The sequence below is a fragment of the Perissodus microlepis genome, chromosome 1 (assembly GCF_051167445.1).
Source record: "Perissodus microlepis isolate ML-2025 ecotype Zambia chromosome 1, ASM5116744v1, whole genome shotgun sequence".
In the NCBI taxonomy this organism is placed as follows: Eukaryota; Metazoa; Chordata; class Actinopteri; order Cichliformes; family Cichlidae; genus Perissodus; species Perissodus microlepis.
In genome coordinates this window covers 6,254,948-6,278,373 of record NC_140461.1, presented here as the reverse complement: position 1 = coordinate 6,278,373, position 23,426 = coordinate 6,254,948, and the positions used below count along the sequence as shown (strand labels likewise).

The 23,426-nt window shown below is 38.6% G+C and overlaps 1 protein-coding gene and 1 pseudogene across 2 annotated transcripts in view; both read right to left on the bottom strand.

Moving 5' to 3' along the window:
• The window catches only part of LOC146393217 (myocyte-specific enhancer factor 2A-like), a 49,135-nt gene extending 45,474 nt beyond the window's left edge, over positions 1 to 3,661 (bottom strand). Inside the window, exon 1 of the mRNA XM_084927971.1 lies at positions 3,523 to 3,661. The gene's annotated coding sequence lies outside the window, so the exon portion shown is untranslated. The remainder of the gene's footprint in view (positions 1 to 3,522) is intronic.
• Positions 3,662 to 5,586: 1,925 nt separating this feature from the next.
• LOC146393216 (ATP-binding cassette sub-family C member 12-like) lies at positions 5,587 to 16,717 on the bottom strand (annotated as a pseudogene). Its single transcript, XR_014800019.1, has 11 exons — positions 16,676 to 16,717; positions 10,974 to 11,108; positions 9,448 to 9,630; positions 8,825 to 9,040; positions 8,655 to 8,731; positions 8,351 to 8,540; positions 8,028 to 8,187; positions 7,870 to 7,948; positions 7,533 to 7,638; positions 7,268 to 7,458; positions 5,587 to 7,192 (listed from the first exon to the last, which is right to left on the bottom strand). The product of XR_014800019.1 is annotated as an ATP-binding cassette sub-family C member 12-like (transcript).
• Between the last annotated feature and the right edge of the window lie 6,709 nt (positions 16,718 to 23,426).

The window sequence follows — 23,426 nt, the reverse complement described above, 5'->3', positions numbered from 1 at the left end:
TTTTGCGGAAAACTGAACGAAACTCTTAGAAGAACCCAAAAAACATTTCAACGCTGAAGAACATCAGGTAGTGATCTTTTCATGTTCTCTAGTCATCATGGAAAAAGGATTTTGGTTCCTTCTTTGCAGTCATCTAATCTATATTTCTCACTTTTTAAGGAAATGGTCTGACTCAACGTCTATGCTACATGGATACAACACTGACATTTGTTCGCTTATGGTCTTTTTTTTTCTCATTCTAACATGACTAGTTTTGACCAGGGAGATGCCATCAGAGTTTCAACCATGTTTAATGGAAAGAAAATATATACACTATGTGACACTGCACCAAAATGATGCCAGACAGTATTCAGGTTATATACACTATCAATATCTAGCCTTAACTGACTGAAGATGGTAGAGTTCTTTCATCCCATTTGCTCCCCGTGGCCTCAGCAGTCTGACAGGGTGACAGTGTAACCATGACCTGATTACCTGTCCCCTGAAGCCTGTAATCACTAAAGCCAGCAGACAGGCCCTGCCGGTCCGCTGACAGGGAGGATAATTGAAGCTGATGGTACATGCTGCTCGCCCTGCTAATGAAATATGAAAACAAAGAGCAGGAATGAGCCAGCAGGGGCAAGGATGAATGCCTGAACTACAGAGCCAATAACTTCTGTCTATTAACAATCTGCCTATCAATAAGATGTGTAAAAAATGTGGATTGGTCTTTCTTATAAGCCAACACATTTAAAAAGTTTTTAGGTGTTTCCCACAGACATTATATTATGTCGCTGTTTTTCCCTTCTCATGTTTATCAAAGGAAAAGTGCTGTATTACGAGTTTAGCAATTAAATGCTGACACACTCCACAGTGCTCCTTATAGTGCCACAGTTAGACTATCAAAGAAATGATTAACCCAGCATCAGTGACACCACCCTTAACAAAATCATTCTTTTACCAAGTAGAATTGAACTAAAAACACACCACACTTCAAGTTTAGGTTAGCAAATTAAATAATCTTCATATATCCTTTAAATACAACTTTACGACAAAGTGAGGGAAACCATGTTTTTAAACTTCATGAGTTAGTCAGTACTTATCCCTTATCTCAGCGATAAGCAGTGATTTGATGAGCTAGCTGTTTTATTAAGTAACAGACCCCAATAAAATAACCACAGCCTGTTTAATAGAAATCACACAACTGGAGACTGAACTGTTATTCTCTGTCTTCTTGGAGAGACTGATTTAAGTGACATGCTGCTTTCTAAGCAGACTGTTTTCTAAAAAACGAAGAAGATTGACTTTACCTTTGTGCAAATGTGTGATGCCTACAGTACAAATAATTTTTTAAAAAAAAGAGGTTTATTTTGTGTGGTTTCAATAAAATATATGAAAATACATATAAAAATGCAAATTGCCATCTATAACTGTTGCTAGGTAAAGTATCCATTAATTCAATTTATTTATATAGTGCCAAATCACAACAACAGTTGTCCCAAGGCACTTTATATTGTAAGGGAAAGACCCTACAATAATACAAAGAAAACAGAGAAAACACCAACAATCATATGACCCCCTTTGAGCTTTGAGTGCTTTTAAATGCTTTAGTGACAGTGGGAAGGAAAAACTTCCTTTTTAAACAGGAAGAAACCTCATGCAGAACCAGGCTCAGGGGGGGTCGGCTATCTACTGCAACTGGTTGGGGTGAGAGGAAGAAGACAGGAAATTACTGGTATGGATGTATTCAAATAATTGCATATGCCCCACCACTCAGCCTTGCTAATAAATTCCTCCTAGTGGATAATCTCGGTACTGCAAACAAACGAACAAAAAAGTTCTGTATTATGTCATAACTGTTTATTTCATGACGTTTCATATTTAAAAGACTTTTCCAGAACTCAGTTTTACTGGTTTCATTATATCCAATTGCATGTTAAGAGAGAGAGAGAGAGAGAGAGAGAGAGAGAGAGAGAGAGAGATCAGACTAAAACATCTAAAATCTGACAGGCTACAGTCTCACATGACAATACAAATGCAATAGTTTATTTTATTTTTCAAAATTATGATCCGTTTCACTGAATTTTTAGCCATTATTTCACATTGTTGCTTTATTTCCTACATGACATATCTCTAGTTGAAATGATTGCCACACTTCTTTTTTTTTTCAGCTCTGATGAGTTACTCTTGGAATGAATGAAGTAAGACGGAGGTGTTCTAGCACTAGGGCTGTAATAACAGATATATTATTAAGAGAGTTTCAAGCCTGATTTGAAGTTTACTCTATTTTAATAGACATATCATGTAAAGCTATACATTTTTATTAGGGTGCTATATGTGTAGGTTTGCATGATTGAAAGCTTTAAAGATTCTTATTTAATTCACATTGCTTGTTCTGTTGCCCTTTAGTTGAGCCTCTGCTTGAAAAGGGCAATATTAGCCCAGATTTTAAGCCTCCTAAAAGCCCTATATTCTCCTGATTCGTCATAATTGGGAAGCCAGCACCCAGTTGTTGTGAGCAGCACCTCACCCTCTTGATGTGTGGTGGTTCTGAAAGTAAACCTACTAAGCAACGTAATTTTTCGGTTTTGACTGAAAGCGACAACTTCTCAAATCTGGCGATATGAGAAGGGTCAACATGAGCATGTGCAGTAAAATAAGGTTTAAAGCAGCATTTCCCCTTTAGGTAAAATACTTAAGCGTAATGTGTCAGGTTCAGAGAGTCGAAGACCTTTTTGAAAAACTTATTGTTAAATTTTCTATTTTATTGACATACATCTATTATTTTTGATTGTTGTTCCCCAGCTATGTGTACTGGTCGTCACAGGATCTCCAGCAGCGTGTACTTTGAAATCTTCCAGCAGATATTTTGTGATGAGTTGTAATAACTCTTCAATCATCCCACTGCTTCAACTAGTTTTTAAACAAATTATGGTTTGGACTTCTTTTTTTCTTTTTTTTTTCTTTTTGCTTTAGACTACTGGATAGTTTGGCTTAAAACGATTTAAACTTGTATAATCCACTCCTATTCGATCAGTGATCATGTACACTGATGGGGACTTCCAACATGACTGCTTTGCTGAACCATTGTAAAGGCTAATTTATGGTTTTAGTTTTGGGTGTTGTGTACCTGTAGGAAATAACACACGTTGTTCAGGACACCTCAGGTTTTGCGATATTCGAAGCGAGATACGCAGAAAAGGCAACGTTTTGCCAAAGATAGTCCAATCCAATCAAAGTTTTATGCAGCTCTCACTCAGACCACTTATCACAACATGTACAGTAGCCTCCGCGTACAGTATTCACAGTAAGCGACACTCAGACATGAGATCACAACAAGCACGAACCGTTACCAAATATAGCCTAGACAGAGATGAAGCAGCGCAGAAGCAACATTTAAGGCAGTTTTGGAAGAAATTCAAACACTGAAAGAAGATCGCAGCACTTCAAGAAGGGTCGTGGTTCCCCTCCCTTTCAGTCTCCAAAGCACAGATCACAGTCAGCACACTTTCACATATAAAGACACATGTTTGCTCCACTTACCCCCACTGGCCTCCCGGTGCTTCTGTAAATACGGGCTTTTTATCAAAGTGTCTCCGGCTGAAAGACACGGACAGATCCTGTCCGCTATATTTAGGAAACTGACAAACTCGGAGCTGCCTGCGAGGGGTTTGGCTCCTCCCACCGGAGTGTGTGTATAGCAGCGTCTGTACGTGTGTGCTTGGATCTTCCAACACACTCACACTGACAGGCATACACGATTTGTTTGTGTACTGCAGTGTGTACGTGTCTGAAACAGGGCTGTAAATATGAGTTCACATTTATACTTTAAACATGTCAGTGTAAGTAGCTCGCTAACGAATAAAACAACGCTTCAGAAAACAACCTGGATATTCATGGTGGATAAGGGGCACAAAGAGTTAGCTGACCTTCAACTCTGAGACACACTAGACCCACCCAAAAAAAGCCATTCAAATAAATAAAAAAGACAAAAATAAAGAGACGATTACTTAAAAATGACAAAAAAAAACAAACTCAAAAAAACCCCACACAAATTGGTACACACCTAAAGCAATCACAAACAGAAACAAAATGGCCACTGTAATGTGAAAAAACACACAAATAACTCCAAACAGATGCAAGTAGTCTATCTGGCTAAGGCCAACAATAACAGACAAACTACTGTATTATTACATTAAAGGGCAAAACAACCAAAAGCAGCAACAAATTGGCCACTAAAAATGACAAAAATAACACCAAAAAAAGATACAGAGGAGATGCAAAATGACTCCAAATGAAGCAAAACTACAGAAATATGGCACAAACTCACAATAAAGGCACAACTACACTAGATATGGCTGCAAAAAGACCAACTCAGTGTACAAGACCACACAACCCAACAGCAAAATATACAAATACTAAAGAAGTATGAAACATCTGCAAAAACATGCAAAACATTCTGTCATCACTTTTTGTCTTCTTCTGTAATTTTGTATGTGTTTTCATTTCAGTGACTCTTCACTGTGGGAGAGCTGGGTCTTCATGTCGGTGCCCAGGCCCCGATATTTCATCTGTACATGAGTGTATTCAATCTAGTACTTTATTAGTTTAAATCACAGATGCAATCTTTCAAAAACAGGAGATCAAGATATTAAAAAATGCAGACATAAGACTTTTTAGGCGGAAAACACAGCATGTGAGTCGGCACTCACCCAAACACAGGCCCAGTATAATAATTGATCCATTGATATTTTAATTTAGCCTGTGCCTCAAGGAGGGGTGAGAAAGCTTGTGACTGTGAGGTCACTGGTTTAAATTTCTAAGGCAGCTGAGAAGATCTGCTCGAAGCAGAACATTCAGTGTTACATTCCTCCTTCAACAACACTGCTGGTGAAGCTTTGAGCACCCAGCTGAAATCTTTAGATGCTACCTGAAGACCACTGGAGATTTCTCTGCATGGAAATTTTTAATTGTTAAGAAACATAAACCAAATCATTCAAACTCCAAGACAGACCTGACTTGCATAAGGGTAAATAATTTTTTAAGTGTTTTAAAACTGTGAGCCTGTCATCCTTCTCTCTTCTATTGTTATATGTTACAAGTTCAGTTTAGTTACATTAAAGCAGCACACAGAAGTCACGCCTGAGGACACACAGCAGGCCTTGTGCTGACTGAGCTGCCACCAGTATATTTTTTCCTTCAGTGCCTTCTGTGCAATTTAACCTTCAGTTTATTCTGCACAAATGTAAAGATAAAAAATCTTTACATTTGTAGAATACTTGTCTGAAGTACAATACTTGTCCGTATACTTCAAATACTATTTCATTGCTAATCTGATGTTTCAGTTTCTCTCATGCAAGTCGTGATTCGTTACTAGTAAAAGACTGAAGCAAGCATTACATATGATCAGATAAGACAAGATCCTGGATGCTGCAAACAAACGAAAGACGATAACAAAAAGAGTTTTGCTGTATAAATTTTATTTATAAACAATTATAATTGACTTCAGATTAATCTAAACACCTGTAGTATTAGAAATAATGACTGTAGAAAACTTTAGAAGAATTCTATACAATCACTGATTAGAAAAAGAAAACCTCTCCTAGTTTCAATAAAATGGCATATTTTCCCATGTAGCTTGGGAAAACCAAATTATTTTTTAAACCAATATTAATGCAACAACTTGCAATGAATTATTAAGCCCAGTCTAATCTGTTCAGCAGGTGTGGATATTTACAATTAAGTGATGTAAAAAGACTGGTATACCGTTTAACTGAACCATATATTATTATATATTTAGAGGCTTGTAGTTTCTCTTCAGAGAGATGAGTTATTTTTAAAGTTCAGTGGGTAAAAGGTAACCTCACAGAGCATTTCTTTGAGAACGTGTCTGTGCCAAGGGAGGATCGGTCATATTAAAAATGAAACCCAGTCCTTCAAGGATACGAGTATAGAAGCCTGTAGTGCCCTCGTGTGTCCTTACCCCACATGACAGCTGAAGTGCACTTGACTCGAGCTTCTTTCACTGAAGTTTTACTTCTTTTATAACCATCTGACCTCCGCTTAATTGAAAGACAAGTTTTGATGACTTTTTATTAATTTAATTTTTCATACATTTTCCAACAACATACAACTCAAAGTTCCAAATAACCCTCTATTAAAATGAATGATTTTTAAGCTCTTCAATTTTAAGAAAAGGCATCTATTAATATGTGTGGCAGTAAACATTTTGCCCTAGTTTACCACAGTTTCACCTGCTACACATCCTCTTAATGTGGGTCAGTTTGTGGCACTTTTTAACCAGTTAACAGCTGAAATTTATTTAAAATAAGAAAAAAAAAAACTTTTATATGCCCATCAAAAGGTTCTTTTAAGGTTCTTGTGAGCTTGTGTCTGCTACTACATCAACTAATTATGTTTTTAAATTAAACCTAAAAACCTATGTAACTATTAGGTTAGCCCTCACCCTCACCATGTTTTTTTTAAGTGAGTTGTCCCTACTTACACAATAGATTTAAAACTTACATAAAAAAAAACTCGTGTTCACTTCTATTTAAAGCCATGAAACATTTAACATGCATTTAAGTAAAAAGTAAAATGCACTATTTATAAAAACTTCAAGGTTGAAAAACAAAAACACATCCTGCTTATCTAAATAGAGAAATAATAAAATAGTGATAAGTGAATGTTCATCATTTCTCACCATTGTGTACCCTCCTCTGCCTTCTTGTCATTCAAATAGGGCAGCATCATCAGTAGTTATTGGTAAATAAACAGAGCAATATTATTTCAGAGACGTCAGACAACTGTGTACAGTGCATGTGAATACTAATGGGAAATGCTGTGATGTTTTACATTTTAACCTGAACCTAATAGTTAGCTTGATGATCAAGCTTAAAAAAGCTTTGCTGCTTAAACCTAATAAAACAGAGAACTAAACAAGCGAAAACTAAATAGCAGCCAAGTGTGAGGGACAGGTCTACATACTCCACTATGTTTGTGACTGATCAAAATTATAAAAAGGTTACACTGCCTTTTCATTAACATTAAAATATGTTGTGTAAATGTATTACATTACAGGGATTACTGTGCTTATTTGATATCACAGCTTTACACCAGTTCATCTCTTCATTGTTTTAGAAGCAGCCAGGAGAGAAGAGAACAGAGACTCTGGCCTTTGCTTCAGGACATCTGGGTGGTCCAATTCTGCCACCTGTCAAAGAGAACACTTGGTAAGTTGAGGCTGAAGATCATATACGGATTAGTTTTGTGTAACCGTCTTTGTTACCTGTCCATTGTCCATGACTAGAATACGATCTGCATTCATCACTGTGTTGATGCGATGTGCTATGGTGAGCACAGTGCTGTCTTGAAAGGCCTCTTTGACTGTCTTTTGGATCAGAGCATCTGTTTCTGGATCTGTGGAGGCTGTGGCTTCATCCAAAAGAATGATCTATCAGACACTATGAGCCTCTGTTACTGCAGGAAAGTACTGATTTAAGGAGGAGCACATGGAAAGAAACAACTTCTCTCACAGACATACACATACGCACCTTGGAGTTGCGGAGTAGAGCTCTAGCCATACAGATCAGCTGTCTCTCGCCTACAGAGAAGTTTTCTCCATTCTCCAACACCTGTGCTTGCAGCTTTCCCTCCGGGCTGAGGATTTAAAGGGGGGGGGGGTGTTATGTTTAAGAAAATAAAGAACACAACTGATGGGATTATGCACCTGTCATTTTCAATATATATATATATATATATATATATATATATATATATATATATAAAAAGAAAAAGCATTACGGCTTCCGAAAGTCAATTACCTCACTATGTAAAGCAAAAACAAAAAATAAGGTTAAGCAAAGGAAAGTCATTGCACTGTTTACATACCGAGTCCTTCATGTAGCTCCTCTCCAGCGCTGTCCAGATCTCCTCATCAGTGTACTTATTGAATGGATCTAAGTTGTACCTGTGAAGACGGCTGATTAACCCCTTACTGATCCACAGTGGTGAGAGCAACATGTGATGTATGGGTTGGCCAAGGTTACCTGACTGTACCAACAAATAGCACAGGGTCCTGAGGAATCGCAGACAATTTGCTACGCAGGTCTTGCAGGCCAATGGACATGATGTCCACCCCATCTATCAGTATGGTTCCTGCTGCTGTCTCCACAAATCTAAATAGAGCTACTCCTAAAGACGATTTCCCTACAGGCGCAAAGCACGAAATAGCTGAAAATTTACACTGAAACTGTTGTTACAGTGTGCCAGAGCTTCACAAATAGTAACCGACATCCAGGTTAGGTTATTTTACACACAACATGTGAACAAACATCAATGAGAACAACACCTACTGAATCCAGGGCCTTACCAGAGCCGGTCCTTCCCACAATGCCCAGCTTCTCTCCAGGTTGAATGAAGAAATCAAGGCCATTCAGGACGATTGGTGTATTCTGTCAATACCTCATCATATAGTCTTTGAAGGTGATGCCCCCACTGCTAGGCCAGTTCTGTAGGATCTGAGCCTCCTTTACGTGCTTGGGAGCCTCAGACTTACAGTCCTGCAAAAAATGAACAGTTCGAGGTTAGAGATGATCTGTATATTGGAATTTAAGTCTTTGAGATTTAAAAAGAAAAACAAACAAAAAAATGTGATTGTGGCAGAAAAGCCTGACCATGATGTATTCCTCGATTTGCTCCACCGAGTTGAATCTTGCCTCCACTTTACAACAAGCCGAAGCACGCCTGTCAACTGAAGTACCAATTGTATCATCCAAACATGATTTCAACAAATTTACTTTTCAGTGTCACATTAAAAAATGTTTCATTTGCTATCAAGATTTACCAGCACTGTGTAGGATAAGGCCAGGGCTTTCCTGTTTGGACTGATTACTTCATTACTGCTGAACACTACAAATAGAGCCACCAATGTGAACATCACAGCAGCCATGAAATCCAGCCAGAAAGTCAGCAGACACATGCCAGAGGAAAACAGGTAACAGTAATTGGAGTTGACGTCATTCAGGTAGTTGAACCGATGACACAAAAAAGCCAAGACCAATATCAAAAGACATTGTTATGAAGATCTCACATACTGCTGTTACATTAAATTAACAATGCTGAGATTTATGTTCCTTTTAAAGCTCTTGCTATCTTACTGTTCTATGTGTTTGTCTCTTATTTTGTAGGCATGGATAGTGCTGAGGCCCTGCAGGGAAGAGGTGGTGTGAGAGATCCATCTTCTTTATCTGACATGTGCTCCTATTCAATACGCTGCAGATGGATCACAAACAGACTTGTCATGGCTAAATATTCATTTAACTACTGATTAAAACATGTAACCATTACCATGGAAGCCTACAACCTGCGAATTGCTCAAATTTCCAACTAAACTAATATGCCAGAGAACGAGAACCAAATGCACAAGAGGAGCAGGATAGACAGGACTCCCATTATAACCACAGCTACCATCAGGGTTGGGAAGACAGCCACAATGTTCATTATGGTGTACAGGATGAGTAGAGAATACTGCAAGAAAACATCCACGTGGAGGGGAATCTCAGCATCCACATCCTCTTGCTCTTTAGAGAAACGATTTAGAATTTGGCCCGATGGAGTCGTGTCAAAGAAACTCATCGGACTATCAATAATCTGCAAGGTGACAAAAAGAAAACCAAAAACAAAAAGGCAGCTTACTACTAGCCACTGAGCATGATCATTTGAAATTGCTGTGCTCTTTGTATACTAAACAAGTAAACATTGATGCTTCTTTGAAAGTATACAGCCATGAGTCAGAGATTTTACAGTACCTTCTTATACATTGTGTCATGGAGTTTGCAGGAAGCATTCAAGGTGACATTAGTGTAAACAAAGGCTTTGATGGTAGCAAACAGTGCCGTGATGATCACAGTCATGCCATAAATTAATTGGAAGAAGTGCAGTTGTGGATTCTGAGATGTCACCCTGCATGAAAGTTGCATTGCTGCTTGTGTTACTGGGTGACTGGGACAAAACAGAAAACACAGCATTAATGGACAACAAACGTACTGATCCACAGTTTTCTTTTTTCTACCCAAGTTAAATCACACACACACACATGCACAGAGTTTAACCATGTGAGTTAAATAATACATGTATACACAGCAAAGATTCACACAGCTGAAAATATTCTCCTGAGACCCAGCTTATTAATTATATCCACTGTAGTGCACAAAATGAGCTGAGCTGAAAGATATTTTTTTCCTCAGTTCTCAGAAGCATATACATTTATATGTAAAAAAGTAGCTCTGACAGGACTATGCACAAGTGAAATAAAATATCACTATGTTCTAACCAAATTTGTGTAACAGCAAAAACACTCACCCCATCACCCTGATTTAGCCAGAAACTGAGCCACCAGTTACTAAAGACTGTAGTACCAACTATCATGAAAATGTTTAGGACTGTGAAGAAGGAGACAATATATCCTGGAGGAACATGGTTACGATTTTAAAGCAGGCGGGATGTTTGAACCGTACAGCACACAGTCATTAAAATGCATGTTTAATGTTGGGATTAACCAGCATCTACAGCTTATAGAAGACTTCACTGCCTTCAGCGGTAGACTCTTGACTGACCAGCTGATCACCGGGTGTGACGACAGCTTAAAGAAAAACAGTTATCAAATCAGTAAGTTCGCTTAAATCTTGACTAATTAGACTAGATTTCGGTCACAGAAGAACCTAAGAACTGTTGTATTCAAAAAATACTGGTGGGTGCCAGTGCTGCCCCTCAGCCTCCTGGTACATACCTGTGGGATCAAATTAAAGATAGGCAACATGTTTCTAAAGTTATGATGTTCACAAGATTTTAATAAAGTTTGGTCAAGATCATGGATAGTGAAACTCAGTGAATTCAAAGCAACAAAGAACTGATACTAAGGCTTTTGAGCTAACTGAACAGTAAGAGTAACAGAGCTACAAACATTTGTACTGCAGTTTGTGTGAAATGCTTACTTTAGACTCTTCCATCTGGTAGTTGCTGATGAGTTGAGCATAGCGCCCATTTGCATTCATCAGGGCTTGATGGTTTCCAGCCTCCTGAACCTCACCATCCTCCAGAACCAAGATGCCATCACAGAACTCCAAATACTAAAAGACATAAGTTAAGACAACTGTGAGAAATGCCCCCCCCAAACACTCTGAAGTGGAGTGACTTATCAAAGTGGTTCACAATTTGTGATTAAAACAATACCATACCAAGTTTCAACAATCACAGCACAGTGATTTATTGAGATTATATACCAGGTGTTACGAAGAAGTTCCAAGACTGCCTATAAAAGCAAAGCTAAAACCTAAACAGGTTTAAATTTCCTGAAGGTGGCCTTTTCGGGGAAGGCTGCACCACTTCAAGCATGACTGCTTTTAGATTAGTCCCTAGAAGCCCTGCTCTGGCCACCTGAAATTCCCTTTCAGCAGACTCTTTCAATTCCTGATGAAAGCCAATGCACACTATACTTTGCTCATAGGGAACAACCTTCAGTGGACTCTGAAGACTGCTGATGAACAAAGTGTGAGAACAGTTGATCCAGGGAGGGGGACAAAGCAGTCAAAACGTGCAGAATAAATTAAAGTTGAAGGTGAGAGAGAGTGCACTTTCTATATATTACTCCATATGATTTCTGGGAGGTCAAAGTCAACATTGTTTAACCAACATAGTTACTCAAGTCCCCAAAGGTGTAGTGTATTTTTATGAAGCTTTGAAGACAGTCCATAAAAAATTCTGGGTAATATAAAGTTTTTACCAATTTTAACAGTAGGTGTGAGCAACCTTGATCCAATTATCACCAAAATTAAATATGCTTAAGCTCTTATTAAGATCTAACATCACACAAAATTTGAAAACGATAAATTGAAAACTGCTAGACTGCTAAGTAACTGACAAACAGAACCCATACACACGCCCTCCCTCTGGGAGGAGGAAAAGCAAGCCTTTACAGTATATCTATCCTTAATCGTTTTAGTGACACTCCAGCTTCAATTATCCACTTCACAGACACAAACATAAGAGCAAGGCAGTAACTCATGAAGTTGAAGATGGCAAAAGTGGTAAAGGCCTGGAAATAAAGAAAAATACAGGAAAATTTCAATTTGTGGTAAACCACATTTAAAATTTGTCATTACTGCTGTACTTCTGTGGTACTCACACTAGCTGCGCAAAGTGGCAAGCCTATCACAGTGTGTATAAGGAGGGTCAGAACGGTGGCAAAGGTGGCAGAGATTAGGGTAGTGGTACAATTGGTAGCCTGGATGTAACCCACCAACTTTAGTTGTTCCTTTTCTTTTTTTCTAATTCCTGTGAGAGAAAAAGTTTGCCAGTTCTCTTTACCTTCAATAATATTTTTTGCTCTGTCCAATTCTGCTAGAGTTGAACATTCATGGTAAAAATTACAGACAAATAAAGGCATAGTTCCTTATAATGTTTAAAGATGGGGAAAACAATCACACTGAATGCTCTTATGCAAGGCTGGTAAGAGAACACAACAGAAATCAAAATCTGTGCATTTTTCCAGTTATTTCATAAACAACTAAACATTTCCGATACTGAAGATTGCTCAAACTTCTAATGAAGAGAGATTGACAAATAGAAAATGGGTAAAAATAAATAATAAATATATGCTGAGAGCATGTATTGGTGAGACAAGAACACTACTAAAGCCTAAATGTGTTTTTTGGGGCTCTAAATGGGGAACATTCCTATGTGGGTGTGACAGCAGTCTCGCCCCTATTCTGTGGAGGTTCTGGCAGCACGACTACACATGTGTCAATTCTTTATTTATATACACATAACATAATTCTGTTGGCCAACATACAGCTACTTAACTTACCCTTAATCTTCTTCTCAAAACAGTCTTCCCAGGCATACATCTTGATAAGTTTAATGTTGTTGAGAATCTCACCCATTCACCAAATTCTGCCATATTTTATCGCTACAGCCTTCAACTTCTTTTTTTTCATGAGCACACCAGAAAATAGCTAAACACCACAAACATAATATATTAGTGGCTATTGAAAACAAGCAATAAGACAGCAACATTTTAAATATACAGTTGAGTTAAATACAAGTTATTGTTTTCTAATTTTGCAGTTTAAAATCGTGTTAAACTTGGTTAAAGAATACTGGCAGTAAAACGAAAAGAATAAGGAGAAAATTATAGGTGAGAAAATAGCATTTGTATGAAAACCAACCAATGACCCATAAACAATAGACATGTATCTGAGCCACAGCCAGACCAGGACCATGCAGACTAGGGTCACACCTACAGAAGGGCCCCCCTCTATTGTGGTATTGCTTCTAATCCCCAGTTTGCAGCATTACACAGCTTTTTCCCAGTCTTTTGGAACATGTGGCTGGCATCAATTTTAGAATTAGCCTATATTTAAAAAAATAAATAAAAATAAAACCAAAAAACACAACATGCTTCAAATGAAAAATGAAATTTCAAATGAATAACCAGTGCATTTGGTTTTTATTTACATTTTAAAATTTCTCAACCATTTTGGAGACTGTTGTACCAAAATCAGAGCCATTTAAATGCTGTTTGTCTCTTTTTCACTCTTTATAATAATACTATTTCAGTCTAAGAAATATGTACATACCTGTGAAAACATGATGAAAACTTCAATAAAGACTCCAATCAGTGCTGTGTAGCCAAGAATATAGCAGGCGTAGCTAGCGCACACAAGATAGACAACAGGAACAGATAGCGCTAAGCACCCATACGTTACTGCCTCAAAAACTCTGTGGCAATCATTGGTCAAAATGTTAACTATCTAGATGAAAGTGAGAGCAGAGAAAAAAAATTAACATTTAAGTTTTCCATTCACCTGTGAACTGAAATAAGATGATACAAATACCTCTCCGTTTGAAATGGTCCTTTGTGTCTGCAGAGACATGACCTTCTGAAAACCAACTGATGAGAATGCTCCTTTCAGTCTGACTGCTGAACGCAGGTTTATTGCCCAGTGCAGGGCGGCTAGCCATACTTTGCTTAACTCTGTGAAACACAGAGCGAAGGCCAAACCAACACAACTCAAAAGTCCAGACTGTCCTGGGTCTCCAATACAGTTTAAAATGTGATAGACCAAAACAGTCTGAAAGGCCAGAAAGAAAGGATTGAGTTACTTAAAGAGCAGGAATCATTTAAAATGCAGCTTGGTGCATAGTTAGGGTGGGTGTAAAACTCACACGATTGGGGTGTTATTAATGTAAAACTGTAGCAGAGAGGGGGCTTTGGCTTTTTAGCTCTATAATGAAAATGTGCAATTTTAGGGTTTTTTTTTCTGCTTAAAATAAAAGCATGCACCCCATGCCACTCTTGGTAACTTCTCCAACTAATGTAATTTGTCAGTTCCATATAGCTATATCCTGTTAAGGTGATATTTTTTTCTTTAATTGCTTAGATGGTTTTATTTGTGTTGGGAGAGCAAACCTGCCAAAGGCACATACTGATGTGCCATCATCGAGGAGTTGGACTACCTGTGTAACCTCTTTAGTGTCCACATACTGCCTCATGCTACCAGTAGTGACATTGAACCTAGCAAAGTTGGTGAATTTAAAAAAAAAAAATCAGTCAGAACAGATTAGGGAAAAGATTTCAGTGAAAATGTCACCTGTAGAACCATTCTTGTTTCTCATTTCCCCCCTCTGGTCCACCTGTTGTTGACTTCATTAATACCAAAGCAGTTGAAAGTGATGAATAATAATGGATTGGATTTATATAGCGCTTTTCAAGGCACCCAAAGCGCTTTACAATGCCACTATTCATTCACTCTCGCATTCACACACTGGCGGAGGCAGCTACAGTTGTAGCCACAGATGCCCTGGGGCAGACTGACAGAAGCGAGGCTGCCATATCGCGCCATCGGCCCCTCTGGCCAACACCAGTAGGCGGTAGGGTAAAGTGTCTTGCCCAAGGACACAATGACCAGGACAGAGAGCCCAGGGATCGAACCGGCGACCTTCCGGTTACAGATACGCTTCCCAACCCCCTGAGCCACGGTCACCCCAGAGTATAACCCCCTCTGCTACTTAACTGACTAGATAAATATCCCAGAGCTTTATCCTAGTTGACGTTATACTCTAATTATAAAATTCTCCTTCATTTTTTGGAGCAGTGTATTATATATTGTAAGACAGATAACTCACAGGCCCGAGAAATAATGACAATGCCACAAAGACGGAAACAGCAGTCGACAGAATCAGCCTGGTTCTCAGAAAGCGCAGGGCCACACGAACTAGCGAGGCCTTCTCCGGGCCTCTCTTTGCCACTTCTTCCTTCCAGAGTCTCTGAAACCTGTCAGACACTCACACTCAGTGGTCTCATTTTAACAACAAATCAAGTCTTTTTCCATGATTAAAACATCCTACATTTGATGTGGACAGTATAGTCTAATTTTTGATGAATCTTTGGCTCAAATACAAATTTCATGAACTAGGTCTATTATGCATTAGTAATACAGTGTATGATAAATGAGTGTAAAGAAATGGGAATCAGAGACCTTTGCGTACTAACGTCAGCAACACCTGAAGGAGATAGTGTGAGGGTCGATATAGTAACTACAGCACAAGTCTTTTAGTGAAAGTAGGCTTTTTTGAATATGTTTAACTCAACTTGCAAGTCTACACCAGTCATAAGAATCAAGTTTAACATACTGGGTGCATCTTTTTATTGTGTGGCTTCACTTATGCCAACAAGAACACGAGACGCTGGTTATTACAGGTGTTACATCCCCCAGGAGGATGTCTCTTCTCCCTACTAACCCTTTGTTTTGTCTAGGCTCCACCTCCTCTGTCCTGATTGGATGCTGCGCAGAGTCCGGCTAATTGGTAATCAGCAGAGCACTACTTAATGCCTGTGGAGCTGTGCTTCTGTGCCCTCTGGCCATTTTGGTTGCCATACCTGTGCAGGCTTGCATGCCTTTGTAACTTGTATGCGCACTGTTGTTTTCATGTTCAGACTGCTTGTAGGGGAGAGCTGCCTTTTGTTTTGACACCCTGTTTTCTCGTGTTTATGTGTTGTTAGGTAGGTTATGGTTATAGGTTGTATATTTTGTTTCTTTGGAGTTAGGTAAGTTTCTTTTATTTCTACATCAGGGATGTTTTGTTTGTTATGTTGGCCTTGGCTCTCCCTGACGTTATACCTCAGTCTGAACCCAAATCTCATCACCAGCATTAAATAAACCTTCTACACTTACCATCTTGGCTCCTCCTTCTCTATCCACCTTTATGTTCGTCCCTTCAACCCCCTAGACTAGCCAGGGGACGTAACAACAGGTTTTTCCCAATCGAGGATGACTGTCAAACGGGGACAGATCCAGAGCTGCATATTTACTGGGAATAACAAGTAAATATGACTTTAACAATAAACTTTCTGAAACAGAGGTGCTGCAGCCCACCGCAGAAACAGAGATAGCAATGTCTAAATGGGGTAAATGCCTAATCAGTGACACTGTTATTTCACTTAGGCACGGGAGGACGTCTCTTGTGCTCTTTTAGGATTTTTTTAATGGTCTAGAGCAAATTAAACTACTTAAAAATAGTATTTTACTTAGACCTAAATAAAGGAAAAAGTTCTCTCTTCTGAATCGGAATTTTCTCTACTAATCACACAAATCGTCAGTTTTAGACAGTTTGTTAAAAAGAGATACCTTCTTACCATCTCCACACAGCGGTCCTCAGGATTATCTGCTGACGCCATCTTTCCTGAGAAATGATTGGTCAGTAGGTGGCGTTTTCAAAGTTTGGGGTATTTATCAGGAACTTGACCTGCTCCCTGAAAAAACAAAAACTCTAGAGAAAATACGCCTATAGAGCCCAGGAGGTGATTAGGAAGAATGAGAAAAGGAAAACTGCTTGACACTACATGGATGTAGGTAGGTATCACGGGAAGAACATGTTCAAGCTGTCAGGTTAATATTTTCCTTACTTACCACAGGTAGCCAAATTTCACTGCGCAAATATTTCGACATCTGGTTTGCCTGAGACCTTATCAGAGAGGTTGGTCTGTCCTGTGACCCTTATGCCTCAGGACTGGACATCACAGGTGGGTTCAGATGAGGATTTCCTCAAACCAGCCTCCAGTTTTAGAAGCACAGTCAGTGCAGAGGGTGCATGTTTTGAGTTGTGTGTGTCCTAAATATTACGGTAAGAGAACTTAAGGTCCAATTTCAAAATAAAGGTGAAAGTGAAATTTGGGAATAGTCAGTTTATTCGCATTCTCAATTTATACAAAAGCTAGTAAACGACATTTCAAATGGCTATTATTTAAAAAATCTAAACTAACGCGATATTGAGAACTAATACTGTGAGCCAGGTCTGGACTAGCTATCTGGCGTACGCCTGAGGTCAGGTTAGCCGAAATGTTAAAGAAGAGGGACGTTTCATGTAGGGAGTGCAAAGGGATGGAGTGTGTGTGTGCGTGTGTGTGTGTGTGTGTGTGTGTGAGCACTTCTGAGAACAAGTGGGGGGGGTTGCCTACACGTAAGCTTGCAACAGTCAGAGTTAACAACGAAAATGTTTAGGAATGTGTGAAATAATAATAATAGTGAATTAAAACAGAAAACGTAAAAAGGAAACACGTTAGAAGAACTAGAATTTATACAATTTTAGAATGATAAAAAGTGATTAGAGACACGTCTTCACTGAATAGTAGCTTGGCCAAAAGTATGCAAATGCTCAAAAGTATTACAAGACTTATTTTATTCAGTCAGACTTAAAACATTCATATATTATTCGTCTAGAGAGTTATGTGTGTGTATGAGAGAGAGAATTGCTTTTACAGCCTTCATTTTTAAATAACGCTATGAGTAGATTTGGTGTCCAACTTACTGATATTTTAGCTTGCCATAAAATTACAGTTTGCAGGTGTTACAGCTTACAGTTAATATTGTCATGTAATATTAGTAAAACTTTGTTCTGGTGAAATGGATGATTTATCATTGATAGGTTAACCAGAGAATTGTGACACTGTGGCCATCTCTCCAAACATGAATCCCTGAGTAGTGAAAGAGCATATCAATTTTTTAGCATGGTTACTCTCTTCCTTGTAGGCTGCTGCACTTTATTTTAATTTTTGAAATCACACAATGTGCACATATATCCTCTGGTATGTGATGTGCTTTCGCATATGGTATAAATAATCGTAGTGGGCCGCCATTGATGTTTTTAACGAACCCCTTTTATTGCATGTAATGCACAGACACACCAACAGAGGGCAGTAATATCCCTTCAACATACATTGTAAAATTACTATTACAACAATCCCACTTAATTTTACCATGGAGTTCACTTACTTGACTGCCAATGCTTATTTCTTTCAAAAAAAAATGCACCTATATCACAGTGTTACTAGAAAATAAACATTTTCTCTTTTGTTTTGAACTCACACAAAAAAGTACTGTGTCAATCTTAGACAAAACTATTATTCTTCATTACAGTTAAATGCTCGCCATCTTAACATAAGCATAGTATAGGCATGTTAAGTATATGATAACCCTTTTAAACTGAACACAGTCCAATCTTCCCTCTGAGATACTCAAACTTTTGTCTAGGCAGTGGTTTGGTTACCAAACTCCTTCTTGTGCAGCTTGGCTCAAAGCAATATACTCAGCCTCTGCAGTTGAAAGTGCAACTGTTGCTTGTTTCTTGCTAAGCCAACTAACTGCACCTCCTGCAAGTAGAAAGATGTTTCCAGTTGTAGAACGTCGATCATCCTGATCACCTGCCCAATCAGCATCTGAATACCCAACCAAGGTTCCTGTTTCTGTCCTTTGATATTTGAGTCCCAGGTTTAGAATTCCTTTCAAATATCTCAGGATTCTTTTCACAGCTGTAAGGTGTGTAGTGTTTGGGTTTGCATTGAATCTTGACACCACAGTCACTGCTTGTGCTATATCTGGTCGTGTGGCCATGGCAGCATACAATAAACTTCCAACCATTGACTGATACATGCTTGGGTTTACAGGTTGACTGACATCATCATTCTTTCTTAATTTGACATTTGTGTCAGCTGGAGTTGCTACTGGATTGGCACTGTCCATTCCATACTTTTGTAGTATGTTTTCAATATACTGTCTCTGATGAAGCACAACATGGTTTTTGGCCTTGTCTTGGATCACTGAGATGCCCAGAATGTAGGATAGCTCACCCATGTCCTTAATTTTGTAGTGTTTCTTCAGAGTGTCCTTTAAGTTCTTCATGCTCTCTGCTGATTCTGTAATCAAAATCAGATCATCAACATACACAGCCAATATTTCCAACTCCTGACCTGTTCTAACAAACACACACTGATCTGAAGTACTCTGTGTAAAACCAATGCTTTTCATGAACTCTGTTAAAGCTTTGCTCCAGCAACGTGGAGACTGCTTCAGTCCATATATTGACTTGTTTAGTTTGCACACTTGATGTTCCTGCCCAGGTTTGATGTAACCCTCTGGCTTCTCCATGTAGATTTCCTCTTCCAGGTGTCCATTCAAGAATGCAGTCACGACATCCATTTGATGCACATTTAGATTGTTTTGCACTTGTATCTTTCCACTTGTCCATCACTGTGATGCTTAACTTTAAAGACCCATTTTGATCCAACTGCTTTGCGATCCTTTGGTAGCTCCACTAAATCCCATGTGCCATTTTCCAGCAGTGACTCATATTCCAAATCAGCTGCTTCCTTCCACTCCTTTGCATTTGGACTTGACATAGCCTCTTCCAGCATATTTGGTTCTGTGACACAACAGATGTTTGCATAATGATCAACTGTAGCTACATCAACAAACTCCTCAAATCCACATCTCTTTGGAGGTCTTCTGATCCGCTGATCTCCTTTTGCAGCCTCACTGGCGACAGCCTCCTCAGTACTTGTTTGTCTTTCACCCGTGTGTAGTAGGGGTGCAACGACACACAAAATTCACGGTTCGGTTCGGTTCAATACTTTGGTGTCACGGTTCGATATTTTTTCGATACAAAAAAAAAATGTTCATGCCTTTTTAATTTGTCATTTATTAAAATTATAAATATATATTTTAACTCAAAAGTACAGTTTTTAAATTTAATGTTGCTGAAACAACAAAATAATAAAAAAAAAAAAAATCTATCTGATCGAGAAATCACTCATCTTTGGAAAAGAGAGTTTATTACAGAGAAATGGCTCTTTCCAAAATAAAAGCTATACTATACGCTTCTTCTGGGCTATACTCTCAGCAGCATATTAAACATATCAGGTCCCCATAAGGAGACTCATGTGCTAACGGCTGTCTAAGTGACTCGGGTAAAGTTTGTAGCATGCGTGCTTGTTGTTTTTGTCTGCTTCCACTTGTCTTTGCACTAGGATGATGTCGGAGTAAATGTGCAGTCATATTCGTTGTGTTCCCACTAGTGCTGTCAGCGTTAATCTGAAATAACGTTAACGCCACAACACGGCAAATCTCCATTAACGAGCTACCGCGGATCACCCCGTGCGTGGGGCTGGACGGCCAACACGTTAACTAGCTAACTGCGCTAACGCACTAGTTCCTACCAATGTAATTGAGCATTGCGCACATCCAACATACTGTTTTACTTTTGTCCATGTCGCGCTTACCTTCAGGGTCATACGTCACATGAAAACCAAAATAGTTCCAAACGCCACATCTGAATTAGGGTGGGGGAGGTTCAATTTGCCATGTTGCAAGGAGAGCTTAACTTCTGTCTGGCTAGCTTGCCCTGCGCTCAGTGAATCTGCGTTCGACTACTCTGCCTAGGCTGCACTGTCGAGTGCAGATCCACTGAGCGCTCAACACAGGCATCGTCAGAAGGAAAGTTGATAAAATAAATTAAAAATTTTGTATTGTTCGATACATATGCGTACTGAACCGAAAGCACTGTATCGAACGGTTAAATATCGATACGAATATCGTTGCACCCCTAGTGTGTAGTGTTATCTCATTCCCCAAACAGAGATCATTTTCACTTTGTTTACATTTAAACTCTGTTTCATTGAAGACCACATCTCGTCGAATCAGTATTTTTCCTTTTTCTTCATCCTACAGTCGGTAGCCTTTTGCATTGGCTGCATATCCCAGGAAACGAACTTTCACTGCCTTTTTTCCAGCTTCTTTCTCTCTGTGCCTGGAACATGAGCATAAGCAACACAACAAAATACTTTCATATGGCTTATGTCTGATTTTTTCCATACCATCTCTGATAGGGTGTTTCGTTCTTTAAAGCAGATGTTGGGAGCCTATTCTGTATGTAAGCTGCAGTAGCAACAGCTTCTGCCCAGAATGTGTTTGGCAACTTTGCATGTGACAGCATACTTCTAGCTGATTCCACTAGAGTTCTGTTTTTTCTCTCTGCAACACCATTTTGCAGTTTAATTAATCTACACTTGATTAATAACTACGGAAGAGGATTAGGGCCACTGGGGGAAAAAAAGTGGGCACGTCTTTCTTTTCTTCTTTTCCTGAATTCTGAGAAAAAAGTCAGAATTCTGGCTTTTTTCTCAGATTTTTTTTCCAGTGGCCCTAATCCTCTTCCGTAAATAACAAACAATAAAGTCAGTGCTAAACAATTTAAGAACTATTTTCTTCAAACTATTTTCATGAATGATATTATGCTATCATGACAGCCACCAACACAGCAGTTACCAGTGAGATTTATGAAGGTTGTACTGAATAATTAATGTCTTCACCTTTTCCGTATCCTGGCATGAAATGGTCTCTTTACTTTAATGTGGAGTCAGAAAGCACAGTATAAATATTTAACCTCTTAACATCGACTGTGTTCTCATCTATCTATTAATATCAAATGTTAATTTGCTTGACAAATCCAAACGGAAACTGTAATGAGCCACTCAGTTAAATGTGGCATTTGGAAGTGCTTGCTCACAGGGTGTCATTGGTTCCCTATCTGGTATCTTATGATTTTTCCCTCATATGTAAAAACATGTTGAGATGACTTATATTGCAAATGGCAAATAAAATCTAAACCTCAGATAAGTCCACTTTATTGGAAGAAGAGGTATCTTGAATTTTATACCCACTCAACTGAATACCTTGATTTTACAATTTGTAGACTAACTAAACGCTAATATCCTTCAAACATGACACAGTCCCTCCAGCTGTATGAGGCTCCTCCCATGCAAATACATTAATTTTGACATGTAAAACTGATGCAATTCCCCTTTAATCCCACCATATGGCATAGTCAGGAATGTAATATGAAACAACTGGTGGCTGTTTGAGAAGGCACAGAACATACTGTCCTATCTACCTGCAGATAAATGTTAGTAGTGGTATTATTAGAAAATGATATTTTCTTCTTTTCTTTTCTTCTTTTAGACATCACCAGTCCACACAGAGTCATCATAAAGAGGGATACCTTGACATAAAAGGTTACCACTGAGCGTGGTTTGTATGTTCACATGGCCGTTTGTTTTGTGAGATTTATCAGAATAGTTGCATGCTTTCCCCAATACATTAAGTTAGAAGACAGAACAACCTAAAATCTAGATTTTATTTGTTTAATTCTTCAGTGTAAGTTTGATTTAAGGATAATGACACACATATTGGTCTGTATCAGGTAGTTACTTTATAATGACACACTATTATGCATTAATAAGATATTAGGAAGTGCTTAATTCATCATTTATAAAGCATTAGTCATCCTTAGTCTGTAGCTGTGGCTCAGGAGGTAGAGTAACTCATCTACTTAAAAAAGCGTGCTTGTAAGAATGGGTGAATGAGTCAAGTTTTATAAAGTGCTTTGAGTGCTCAGGTAGAATAGAAGAGCACTACATAAGAACCAGTTCAATCACCAGATATAAATATTTATTCTCCATTCACAGTCACATGTATAACATGTTCATGGTATCATTTAAAAAGTTTAAGCAAGTGATTAACAAAGTATTTAAATGCACACACACACACACACACACACACACACACACACACACACACACACACACACACATATAGATAATTAAAATGAGTGATGCAAACATAGTCCACTTGAGGTTTGCAGAATACTAAAACATTGGTAGGATGAGAGTCTAAGTCTGTAAGAGGAGTTTAAGAGAGAATGAGCAGTTGGGTAACTGGGTAATGTAACGTTTAAGGTTTTTCATTTAAAATAAAATATGAATAAGGTCATGATAAAACATTAGTGAGGATTACTGGGATGTTTGAAAGTTCTTTAGTTCATTCCTGAGGTTCAGTGTTGCTCTGGTTTGTGTTAGTGAGCTTTTAGTGAGATGAGTCAGCATCCAGTCAGGTTCAATTCCAGAGTGCTCCTAAATTAGAAAGAACGGTGTCTGGTGAACACGGCTGAAATAAAAGAAGTATTGGATGGTCTCCTCCTCCTCCTCATTCAGTCAAATTCAATAAAAACTCAGAACAGCACATCATACATCAATTGATGCATCTAGGGTTATAATT